Consider the following 12,922-nt stretch of genomic DNA (forward strand, 5'->3'; position numbering starts at 1 on the left):
TGCCTGTTTGCTCGGAAAAGAAGTTTCTATGACGACAAGATTACAATAACATGAACTGTGTGCAGCATGTATAGTTGTTTTTTTTTTGTAACGCAAACTGGTCATGTATAAAATCAACTCAGTTTTCAATTCTCTTTGCTATATGTTCATCTATTGAAAGTGATGGCAATTCTATTGCACCTTGTGTACGTTGTTGCCCTCTCGGGAGCACTTTGATGAGTACTAAAGCATTCAAGGAGACCCATAGACCATTCTCGAGGAAGAAGAGAGACTCTTCTTTCGTTGGGTATCTTTGACCATTGAAAACTCAATAATCAAGCCCGTGGCTGGCGCGGCCTTGCCGGTGAACCGGGGCTCCTGCTTATTTGAGATGGTCTCAAAGAGTTTCGATCCTTCTGCAAGTGCATCTTTTTGGTGGGGAGAAAAGGCGCAGCTTTATGCACCCGGAACTTTTTCCACATCCACTATCCGCATGCATATCCGTTTAACATTATTGCAAAGGCAGAAACATTCCACAGCGAGGGAGTTGCAGCTATGTACACGTACGCGAGTGAGCGATTTCTTTTGGTGCATGAGTGTGATGCATGGGAATGGGATTAGATGATAGGCTTCCTTTTCCACACCTCACTGCACTACAAGTCTACAAGCTGCGGTGAAGAAGTATTGTCGAGACACGTCGTGCCTCGTGACTGCAACGGTGAAAATTATGCAGCAAAGTGACTTCTTTTTTTCTGCTTCTTTCTACCTACTTCTACCTTTTTTCCAATTACACTGCACGCATGGGACTCATGACTGCAACGGTGAAAATTAAAGCAGCAAAGTGAATATTGTAGCACCGTGCATGACAACGATGTTGATATTTCGAGAACAAGCAAGCATGACCACAGTATAAACGAAACAAGTACTAGTGCGTGCTTTCGCCAACAGTGCGATAGAAAGCTGCATGCATAACGATTTTTGGTCTCCCTTTGAGCTTGCTAGCTAGTACTAGCTAGCTAGGGTTTTCACAGGGACAGCAAGGGCTGATGCAAATCTTTGCGCGTCTTTTCCGGGTTTGGTGTCATATGCTTTATGTGTGTTTTGGGACAAATGTGACGGGTGACTCCTTTTCCAGTTTGCCACTTTGCTCGATCGAAAATGTTTGTAGCATTTGATACAGTTAGCAGTGTAGCCAAGATATCGTAGGATAGAAGTAGGGATGACAACGGTCAAAAATAAAATCAGTAATGCTTCATGAAGAAAGTCCAATGCGGAAAATAAAAATCGGAAGCCGCAGTTCACGGAACCAAGTCAGACTCTCCTACATCCTTATCCTCTGGTACTCCTTTCTTCTTCCACCACACAAGCTCTCTCTCTCTCTCTCTCTCTCTCTCTCTCTCTCTCTCTCTCTCTCTCTCTCTCTCTCTCTCTCTCTCTCTCTCTCTCTCGCACGCAAGCGTGCAACCACATGAGCTCACGCTTAAACCCGGACGTCCGCACATGGCACGCAGCGGCAGCGAGCTCACGGGATGCCTCCGCAACCATGCCCTCCGCGCGATGGGCCCAGGGGCGCCTACCCCACGGGTTATCCACCACGAGCACCCGCGTCACGATGTCCCAAGCGCCTCGGCGAGCAGCCTGCCGGCGCGGTTGCAGCAGTCGAGCGCCTCCCGACGGCCACCTCCTCCGCCCTCTCTCTCTCTCCCCAATGACCGATTGGGGCGACCTCCGTGCGAGCAAAATCATCGACAAAATCATCGATGACGAGTGCAGAGGCGCACGAGTTTGAGCATTGGTAGGTATGCATGTTGCATGTGTTTCTTGGAATTGTTTCAACCATAATTTTCTCATTTTGCATGCGCTTTTCCGATATTGCAACATATTTGAACATGTTGTTTTCGATGTTTCAATAATTGATTGTCAATGTGACACCTAGTAATTTGAGATGTTGCAACATTTTTCATCTTTGATTTGGCCCTTTTTTGGTGAAGAGATGATCTTGCACCTAATCAGGGTAGCCTCTTCAATCCGTTTTAGCTTGCTGGCACGCTATCCTCCACCGACGCGCTGTTCTCCTATGGATCCGCTGCTTGGATAGGTTGAGACGGATGCAACCTTAGCGGTAATGTTGCGTGCAACAATAGCAAATGTTGCAGCGGTAGTTTTTTCTTTTTTTTTGTAGCGTCCGACACTAGCATCCGGATCGAACGTCCGGGCGCTAGCAGCTCCGAAATAAAATCATGATGTAGAAAACGAAAGCAGGACGATCAACAAAAATAGTAAAAATGATATTAAAATTAGTTGATATGATAACTTTTATATTTTGCTAAAAGTAAAAAATAATTAAAAACGAAATTATAATGTAGAAAACAAAAGCTGTCGGTTCAGCAGCACCTATCCCGACTATTTTCATCCTAGATAGGACGACACAAATAAAGTACGAAAAATATCATCGGGAACAACACGCTTTGTGTGTCTCTTGCAGCCCGGCCCAAACTTGCGCACCCAGGCCTGCGGGCTGGGGATCATCCACCCCTTTGAAATCTTTCGGCGGCCTTCGACCATCGTTCACCCTAGGCGAGTAGGCGGTATGCTCGAGCAGCGAAGCGGCACCCAGCAGCCACGCCTCATCGACGCCGTCCAGGTCGCCGATCGCCGGAACGGCCGGCGCCCTCCCTTGCGCTCCCACGATCGCAAGCAAGCCAGGCAATAACGAGCCAACAGCGCTTGACATTAGCCATCTCGGTATGTACCTTCCCTTTTCTTCCTCCCAAATTCCGCTCTCTCCCAGTTATCGGTACTGATTCTTTCAGGGGAAGCGAGTTAAGATTCAATTGGATGATTCCTTTTTTTTCAATTTTATTGATACAATGGTATATTTTAGCAGCTTGGAATCTAACTCTGTACTACTTGCTACAGTACACGTAATGCGTTAAAGTGGTGCGCCCGGCAGCAACAGATTTGGAGTTCCACACAAGTTTTGTTCCTTTTTTTTTTGGCTGAGTGATTTCTTGTTGCAGCTCAAAGATTTGTAGTTACTTATTTTTAGGGGAAAGTCCTTGAAAGAGTGCGCTTAAGCTGGTTCATAGTTCACGTCGAATTGGGTAACAAATAGTTACACGTGGAAAACACGACTTTAGTCCCTGTTGGATAGGGTCATAGATCCCGAAAATCCAACCGGGACTAAATTTTTGAGATAAAGGGGGATCCTTTAGTCTCGAGTCATTCACCCGGGACTAAAAATCCCCTTTAGTCCCGGTTGGTACCAAAAAGGTTAAAAAGTTAAAAAAAAAAGTGGGCCGGCGGCCTCCGCCCGCCTCCGCACACCTCAGCTCCGCCTCCGCCCACCGCTGCTCCGCCTCCACCTGCCCGCCCGCACCCCGCTGCGCCTGCTGCTGCTCGGCCGCCCGCTTGCCCTACCCTCGCCCCGCTGCCGCTCCTCACTGCTAGTGAGGGGCGAGCAGAGGGAGAAGGGGAGGGGCAGCGCGAGGATAAGGGAGGAAGGAGAGGGAGGCGCGGTGGAGGGAGAAAGGAGGGGAGGGAGGTGTGGTGGAGGGAGAGAGCTCACGCGGTGGAGGGAGAGAGGAGGCGCTACAAGAGAATAAGGGAGGGAGCAAGGGTGAGGAGAAGATAAGGTGGAGAGAGAGGGAGCCGTGTGGGATGGGAGCCTTCTGTCCTGGTTGGTGTTTCCAACCGAGACTAAAGGCCCCCTTTAATCCCGGTTGGAATTACCAACTGGGACTAAACTAAATCTTTAATCCCGGTTGGTAATTCCAACTAGGACTAAAGGGGGGCCTTTAGTCCCGGTTGGTGTTTCCAACCGGGACAAAATGTCCTCTCGTCCCACTAGCCGTTACAATCGGGACTAAAGGTGGGGGATTTAGTCCCGGTTGGTGTTCACAACCGGGACTAAAGTTCCTCCTGTTGGCGCCCTTCGGTGTCTTATTTTTTATCTGGGACTAAAGGCACTTTAGTCCCGGGTCCAAAGTCAATCGAGATAAAAGTACCTGGATCGAAGGTCAATTCTCTACTAGTGAGTATGATCCACGTCGCGTGCTTGACCACGTGTATAGACTGCAAGGCGTGCTGAATATCAAGTGTCAAGGCTGCCTGAGCACCACATGCACTGGTTACAAGTGTCTCTAAACAAAGCAACACATGTCTTTATTTAATAGTCTTCTCTGAATTTGAAGCAGTACTTTCCCTTTTTCTATGCTTACGGCTGTGAGAGCCTTTGATGTTCCCACACGCAGTTATTGAATGTACATATCTGTTACATTGTTTTTACATTAGCAAGTGTAAATTCTTGACGAAAAGTTGGTGAAAATAAAGCTCAAGAAATCGTAAGTCTCACTTCCTGGTACTGATCTTCAAACCTAGCTATCAGGCGTTCGATTTTAAATTTATTTATATGCCTTTCAACATGTGTAAATTTAAATCATATTACGCGCTACTCTTATATGTAGCAATGCTCTGAAGTTTGAGTCAACCAGTACGTGTAAGAGTTCCTTAATTGTTGTCTTCATGTCATGCACAGCTTTAATTTGTTTTGTATTAAGGTACATGGAGAAAATATTTTATTCATAATTTTATCTATAATTTAATTGTAGCTGTCAAATACTTTTGTCAACTTTGGGTTCTTTTAAAAAAATAATGAAAGAAATTTCATTTTAAATCATGAATATAAAAATAAATCTCATTTGAATTGTTATTGTATTTCAAACCTATAGACCATAAAAACAGTACATATGCCTAGTTTTTACTTGATGTTGAAGTTTATGTAGGAAAAATTGAAAACTTTTGGACAGTTTGAATAGCAATGAAGTTAGCAGTAGAAGATTATGATTCTAAGGACACCAGGAACAATGGTGGTTCTGGACGTTGGCTTTATTTGGCAGGAACTTCCCCTAATTTCCTAGATTTTATAAATGATTAAATAGCTTATAGAAAGATTGATTATATGCATTAATGTGTACTTTCCCTTTACCTTCTATGTTTAATAGAAGGAAAAACATTGAAGAAAATAACTTTTTATGATTCAACGACATCTAGGATCCACCAGATCGACCTCTTAGAAGTAAAACGAAGTACCTTAAAATTTTCTTTTTGTTTTTTTCAGCCAGCACCGATGCAAACAATCCATAATCCAGTGGCAGCAGAACCTGTTCTCCACGGTGCTGAATCTGCTGATAGTAAAGACGAAGATGGATCAACTTCAGTTAAGTGTGATCCATGGAATCCTGAACTTCCTCCTCCTGCTGCTGCCATATATGAAGCAGATGACTTGAATGTCCAACTGAAAATGATTTTTGAGGTACGATTACAAGCCACGCATGCGCTATTTGACTCCTTCATTTCCTAGAATCCCTTTTATTTGCATCGGTTTCTAACTGACACTTTATTCATCAGTATGAAGCTCAAAATGACAAGATACTCTCTGAGTCCAGATCTAGAAGCATAATTACCCCAAAGCGCACTCCTAAGGTTCCTAGCTCATTTCGTTTAGTATACTTTCAGTTATGCTGCATTTTTTCTGTAAATATCTTGTGACAGTACAATTCATTAGCTTAATATGTATTCAGCATGATTTTATTTGCTCTGACCTATCAGCTCGATAACTGACTGACTGTTACCGTTTCCGAAACATGAATGTATAAATCTAGTCTGTGCGTCTTGACTTCTGTGTGATATCACCCTGCTTGTCAACCATCTTGAAGAAGGATAGTGTCCGGAGCTTCCTCAATCTCTTCGCCGGAAATTGGCGACGCTTGGTATGGGGCCGGGTCATCACCCCGCACACCTTCAACTTCATTGTGAGACACGATGCCTTGCACTGTGCCAAGGTTGCCGTGGAAGGCAAGGCGCCAAAGCTCGGCGTGGGAACCGGGCCAACCCTAATTACATGAACAGCTTTGAGTCTTTCCCCCTTCACCAAGCAGCTATGATGTTTTCTCTTGACATGATCAACTTGCTTATAGACTACGGGGCATCAGCCAATGTACACATTGAGGGGAATAAAGTCATTGAGGGTCTTCTTCCACTTCATGTTGCCGTTGAGGATGCTTGCATGCATAAGTATCTTGAGGTAATGCTCCTTGCAGCCCAAAAACAGTTGTGTAACCTGAATGGGTTTGATATTATCAAGTTGCGCATTTTTGATTCCACAGTTTCCCTAGAACTACAAGGATCCGGATTGGAGAGGGGTAAGAATCGCAAGGCACATAAGCTGTTGAAGGAGAAGAAGTACCTTTTCCAATGTGTCTGTACTTGTTTTTATAATTCTGCGAGCTAGTGAAGCTCTTGATGCATACGTGCAAACACATTCAGAGGTGCATTGCTTTCCCTGATCTCTTCCTTGTGCCAAATATTATAGTATACACTAAAAATGGAAGTAATTCATGAATCACGAGGCTCAGTTGTTGTAGGTGCCCCATCACGAGGTACTAGAATATGTTTCATCAGTTCTCAAGGATTATGGTTTCTCCCCTACTGGAAAAGGCATTGATGTTGGATATCTTTACTGGTTTGTCTATCTATCTGCATTCTCTTTCATTCATTGCCATTCCATATACACATTTACACAATGATCTTATACTTTTCCCCCAATTGTTCTTGAAGCCACCCTTATGATTGCGGTGAGTCAGAGGATACAATACAAAGGATGTGGTTTCTATTTGTGCTTTCTCCATTTTTTTTTTTGCCAAATCTAACAAATAATAACACATGTTCTATGACGGAGAACAGGGAACCTGGATACAACCCAAACAGCTATGGAATCATCTAATCTGAAGGTATAGTATCTCCAATCCAAGGCCTGTGTCTTTTCTATTTTTTGGGGAATATTATAACCTGTTTAATTTCAATATTTTTTATTCCATTTACTTGTGGGGGTAGAAAGGTTTGTTTAGTTCATCTGGCTAACTTTAGACCAAATACCATGCCCTGCATATGCCATGTTTTTGTTGGGAAGTGAAATTAACTATGGCCCCAAGTACCATCCTTATTTTCTCGTTTATTTTGCATATGTTAAGAACTTTAGTCGTTACCAGTTATCTACTGCGAAATATAATTCTAGAATTGTTTACTGCAGCCTTTTCAAAGTTCTTTGGTGGCTTGATATGGCATGTTTATCATTTAGTTATAGAAAATTTCATGTGCAGGAGTACTTTATAGAACACATATGCACAAATTCAAGTAGTTTCTTGAATCTTATCGTGATTCATATACATATACTATTGCAATTGACTTTGTGGAATTTTCTCTGTTAGCTGGGAAATATATCAATGAGGGATTGAAAATCAACGCTTAGTACTGTAATAATGTAATTAATATATATATCTCGATCTAGTACCAGCTGTCGTTCTTGGATTTCTGACACTGAGATGTTTGGTTGATCCAACAACTAACCAGGCTGTGGGAAAGCAAGCACCCCAAAGACAAGATTACAGGATGTTCATTCCCTACTGGAGATCAATGTTGCAATCTCGTTTGCCCGTTAGGATGATTCTGGCTCATGCATTGAAGTCACAGCACAAGCCAGGCACTCGACGGTTTCATACCGCTGCTGGTAGTTCAGGAAACATGTCAAAGGATGGGAGATCTCTGTTTCTGAACTGCAGCCTTCGATTGATGGGAAGGGCTCCACAGCTGCGAATTCATCAGTCGAGGAGGATGTATACCACTGCTGCGCTTTTTTTTTAAGAAGAACTCATCCTGCTTTTATAGAAAGCCATAAAGGTTTGTTACAGAGCGTTTGCTGGGAATACCAGCTTACAAGAGAGAACTTCAGAAAAGCCTAGCAACATACTAAGCTGAATAATCTGCAGACATATGCTAAAAGATTACACCATCGGAGTCTATCGTAGAAGGTAACAGCAGCTCAAATGAAGTCCTCCATCGGGTCTTGATTGCGTTCCTCTGCTAGGAATCCTTTCACCCAGGTCACCACTTGGTTGTTTAGCCATTCCAGGCAGCCTTTGTCAGACTCCTGCAGCAATATTTTCCACCTCTGCAAGTAAGATGAGATAGCAAAAATGACATCACAGGGTGAATTTGAGAATTTGCGTTCAATTCTCAGCTTGTTTCGTTGATTCTATAACACCCACAAGATTATTGCAAACGAAAAAAAACATATCATAATTAGCTCCTCCCAAAACTAGCCACCACCTTAGAAACTCCTGCAGGCCGCATGGAGTGTTCTCCCAGCTGAGGGCTTCCTTGAAACACACTCAAACAAATTTAGCTAAGATGCATTGAAAGAAAATATGATCAGAAGTTTCTAGCATCCCACATAATGGGCATCTGGCATCTCCTTTCCATCCTTTTCTCTTCAACGCCACACTAGACGGTAATCTGCTATGGAACAGAGACCATAGGAACACCCTTAGTTTCATCGGCAGTTTGCTTTTCCACAGTCTGATCGCACATCTGTCCTGCACACCCCTAAAAGTTAGAAATCTGTACATAGACTTGGTTGTGTACTGTCCCTTGTTCTCAAGACTCCAGACCACCTTGTCCCTTTGGCCATTCAGGTAAGCCCTTGTTTACTTCCCTCCAAACTCCCAACTTTGACACTATGCAAAAAGAAGATTCCCCATCACATCAAACTTGCGGTACATGCATGGAGTACTAAATGTAGACGAAATCAAAAACTAATTGCACAGTTTTGTTGTACTTTGCGAGACGAATCTTTTGAGCCTAATTAGTCAATATTTGGATAATAATTCACATATACAAACGAAACGCTACAGTGTCGCATTTATGGCAAAATGCCAATTTTGCAACTCCCAACTTGAGAAGTAAACAAGACCTAAATAGGGTCAAGCTAGTGAATCCCATTCTCGAACTTCGTTGGGACCAAATGGTCACCTGAAGTCCTCGCCAGCTAAAAAAAACACTTGCTGACCAGGACCTCTTGGTCCATATAGCCCGAGGAATTCTAGTTTAAGGGGAACATTATCTACCTAAGTATCTATCTAAAACCTCACAGATTTCCCATTGTTAACTTGGAAGGTAGCTCCAAAGAAGAACTTATCGTTGACTTTATGTAGCCCTTTCCAGAACTGAGACCCCCTGCCCCCTTGCTATGGATAAAAGTAGTGTTTCTAAGGTATTTCGCTTTTAGGAAGGAGCAACACATGTCCCCCTCCTCTGAATTGTATATTCTTCATACCTATTTGAGGAGCAACGCTTCATTTAGGATTCTAGTGTTCATTATGCCCAGCCCACCATAGTCCTTAGGGATGCACAATTTTTCTCATTTAACCATGTGGTATTTGAATTTATCCTCAGCCCCCCTCCAGAAAAAATCTTGATCTGATTGTGTCCATCTGTTGGTGCGTCCCCTCATGGAGCATGAACATTCCCATAAGATAGATAGGCATGCTACTAAGGGAGGAGTTTGTGAGATTGAGTCTCCCACCAGATGTCAGGTTCTTCCCCTTCCAAGGTTGTAGCTTATTTCTCATTTTGCCCACCATTCCCCCAAAGGCCTGCAGACCTACATTCTTATCACTCATAGGAATGCTTAGGTAAGACATTGGATCCCCCCCCCCCCACACACACTATGCAATTTAGTGTATCTGCAATTCTGGATTGTTCCTCTTCCGAGACACCGAAGGTCAGAACCTCGCTCTTGTGGTAGTTGATTTTAAAGTACAACAGGAATTTCATGTTGATTATAGTCTTGTCATCGCAATCCATCATAATGGCCGTATCATCTGCGTACTGAATATGAGTGAGCCTCCTGGGAACTAGGTTGGGAACCACCACTCTAATGTGACCTTTCTATTTAGCTTTGTTCAGGATGTGGTCTAAGGCATCTACAGCTAGGTTAAAAAGCAAAGGTGACAGCGGGTCCCCCTGCCGCAACCTCCTGTGTGTCTTAAAGTATGGCACATTTTCGTCATTGGTGTTAACACATACTTTCCTGCCTGGATTGTGCTTATGATCCATTGGATGACGAGAGGATCAAAGCCTTTCCTCTTTAGAACCTGTTCTACAAAAACCCAACTTACGCTATCATAAGCCTTCTCGAAGTCGATCATCATTATCACCCCCTTTTGTTTCTTCTGTCTCAGCTCATGCATGGTCTCAAGTAAGAGGACCGTACTGTCTAAGATGTATCTCCCATTGATGAATGCTGACTGGCACTTTCCTACCACCTTGTCTGCTAGTTTGGATAATCTTGACATTATCAGTCGTGTGAAGATTTTGAAGCTGACATTGAGGAGACAAATGGGCTTGTACTGCTTGACATTGTTAGCATTCCCTCCTTTCAGCACCAACGTGATAACCCCGTAATTCAGTCTTGTCATGTCTAATTCCCCCCTTAGAAGTCATTTATCATTTCCATTAGTTCCCCTTTGGTTAGATTCTAGAAATTTTTGTAGAATGACACCCCAAAACATATGGTCTAGGAGCTGAGTCTTCCTTCATTTCAAATACCACCTTGTTCACTTCTTCTTAAGAAAAAAGCTTGGTTAGGGCCTCATTATCCTGTTGATCCAGCCTTCATTCCGTCACCCAGGCTTCTTCACTCAAGGTTACCCTTCCTTCTTCTCTTCTCCCAAAGAGCCCCTTGTAGTAGTCATAGATGATTTTTCTAAATTTGTTGTTGGTCCATGACGTTCTCCCCATTATGTTCTAGAGACAGGATAGTTTTTTTTTCTCCTCCTCCCATTTGCAGTAAGATGGAAGAAGGTTGTGTTGTTATCTCCTTCTAGGATCCATTTCTCTCCCCCTCTCTTCTGTCATAATATCTTCCAGCTCCACCTCCAATCGGACCCTTTCCTCCAGTTGTCCAACGGTTGCCACCCTAGAGTCATTATTGTCAATCTGTTTGATTCTTCCTAGAAGTTCCTCCTTCCTCCTTCCTCCTTCTGTATGCACCCCTCGTATTAGCCCCCCATCCTTTGAGAAATTGCCGAAGGGGAGAGATCTGTCCATGCCAGATATCAAGTGAGTAGGCTTCATCTGGGCATCTTTCCCTTCCTGCCAGCCACTTTTCTTCCACTAGTGATTTGAAATCGTTCTGTTTCACCCATTGTTTGTCATAGAAGAATTGTTTGCATTTACGCCCTAGGTCTTGCTTCTCCCCCTTATTAAGCAAGAGCGGGCAGTGATCTGAACACACTCAGGTTAGACTTGTTAGAGATGAAAGCGGAAAGTTTTGTTCCCAATCAGTTGTCATCAGAACTCGATCTATGTTACTCATCACTGGGTTGGTCTGTTGTTCGTCCATGTGAATCTCGCCTCCTTATATTCCAGATAAGTATCTTCATTTGTAACTAATTCTTTTGAGCTCTCTGCTCAGCTTATCGCCCTCCTAGTAGTTTTAGTGACTTTCTTGTTTACAGAGAAACCTGATGTACCACTGCTGCGCTTTCACTGCTGAAAATGTAGAAGCGCGCATAAGTAGAAAGGTATGCCGGGTATGTTCTTTCTTATTCTCGATCTTGTGACTCTTAGCAAAACGTCCTTGTATTTATCATGTTTCGGTTTTGCAGGTACTTGCAACTTTCAGTGGTGATCTGGCATGCATGGTTTATCAGCGTTGGATGGGCTTTTGAGCTTTTTGGTCGGGCTGTAGTGAGTTAAGTGACAGCACGCAAGGACGATGCAAATCCGTATGCATTTTTCAATTGTATACGCGTCTGATAGGTGTTCTTTTGATGGATATTTAGAAATTAAAGGAGTGTACTGCTACACATCCACTGATTGCTACCGTGGCTGTCTGACCAAAGAACATCACGCCCACCACAACTCACAACTGTGTCGTGCGTTGTTGCCGCGAGCGCACCTCTGAGTTGTCAGTTGTTGCTGCTGCTTTGTTGTGTTTTTGTTTTTCTCCTCCTAATAAAAATTTGACAACTTTCTTTCGGAAAAGAAACTGTGTCGTGCGTGCACTACCGATCATGCATACTTGGTAAAATTGGAAGGCCAGCATCGTGATAGCACACAGCTGAAAACATCACGTGTTTGTGCCAGGAAGGGCTAAAATCAAAATCTTCATTTATTTCTATAGTAGAAAATCGTGTACACTAGTAATGTTAATCAAGCGTATCTTTGGTTGGGGGTAGTTTTCCATGTTCTCGTGCTGGTTTGTGGGTAAATTGGCTTCCAAGGACATCGCGTAACAATAGAGAAGAGGTTTGTTAACAATCCATCTGAAGTCCCAGCAGCAGCATGGCGTGGTGCTCTTCCTTCGGCAGAACCGCAGGAGCTCGAAGCTCCGGCAGCCTGGTGCTTGGGGTGCTCCCATCACCGGAGCACTTGGATCCGTTGGATGCAAAGATCATGGTACATGTGTAACATGACCTGGACTGCCCTCAATTTCGCTCAATTTCCGAAAAGTGCAAGAGCGAAGATGCAAAAGAGCAATAGATGCAAAGCTCCTCCATGATCTTGATCTTACATCCGACGGATGCAAGTGCTCCGGTGAATGGGAGCCTTTCGGTATCGTTTTCGCCGCTGCCCTCTCTCCACCGCTTTGGCCTGCTATTTATAGACCGAGCGGCAGGGCAGGGCAGTTACGTTCATCTACGGTGATCTCGCGCTCTCTCATTTGAATTTTGTATTCGTTCGGCGCTGGCGCCGCGTCAGAAACGCGGTGGAGTCCATGGGCGACGCCGTGTGGACTAGTCCTCGACCTCTTTTCTTTATTTTGTTCAAAATCCAATCACTAGTTCCTCAATGTTTCAAGCGATGCTAGCTGGTGCCGTAAGCCCGTAACTACCTACTGCTACGCATGACACACCTTTAATTTTGTTTTATTAATTCGGACGGTGCTCTGCGCAGGGAGTTTCCGCTGCCTGGCATGTGGGTCACATCTTGGCGATTAAGCTAATGTTTAGTAATTATCTGCCGGGCGCCGGGCGCCATGAACGATCCTGCTGTCTTGGTACATACACCTCTATCCGTACATATATACTTTGATGTATAT

General features: G+C 43.9%; 1 pseudogene; it reads left to right on the plus strand.

Annotated features, from left to right (window-relative positions):
• Positions 1-1,396: 1,396 nt before the first annotated feature.
• LOC117848878 (uncharacterized) lies at positions 1,397-7,493 on the plus strand (annotated as a pseudogene).
• The last annotated feature ends 5,429 nt before the right edge of the window (positions 7,494-12,922 follow it).

Source organism: Setaria viridis, chromosome 3 (assembly GCF_005286985.2).
Source record: "Setaria viridis chromosome 3, Setaria_viridis_v4.0, whole genome shotgun sequence".
NCBI classification, from domain to species: domain Eukaryota; kingdom Viridiplantae; phylum Streptophyta; class Magnoliopsida; order Poales; family Poaceae; genus Setaria; species Setaria viridis.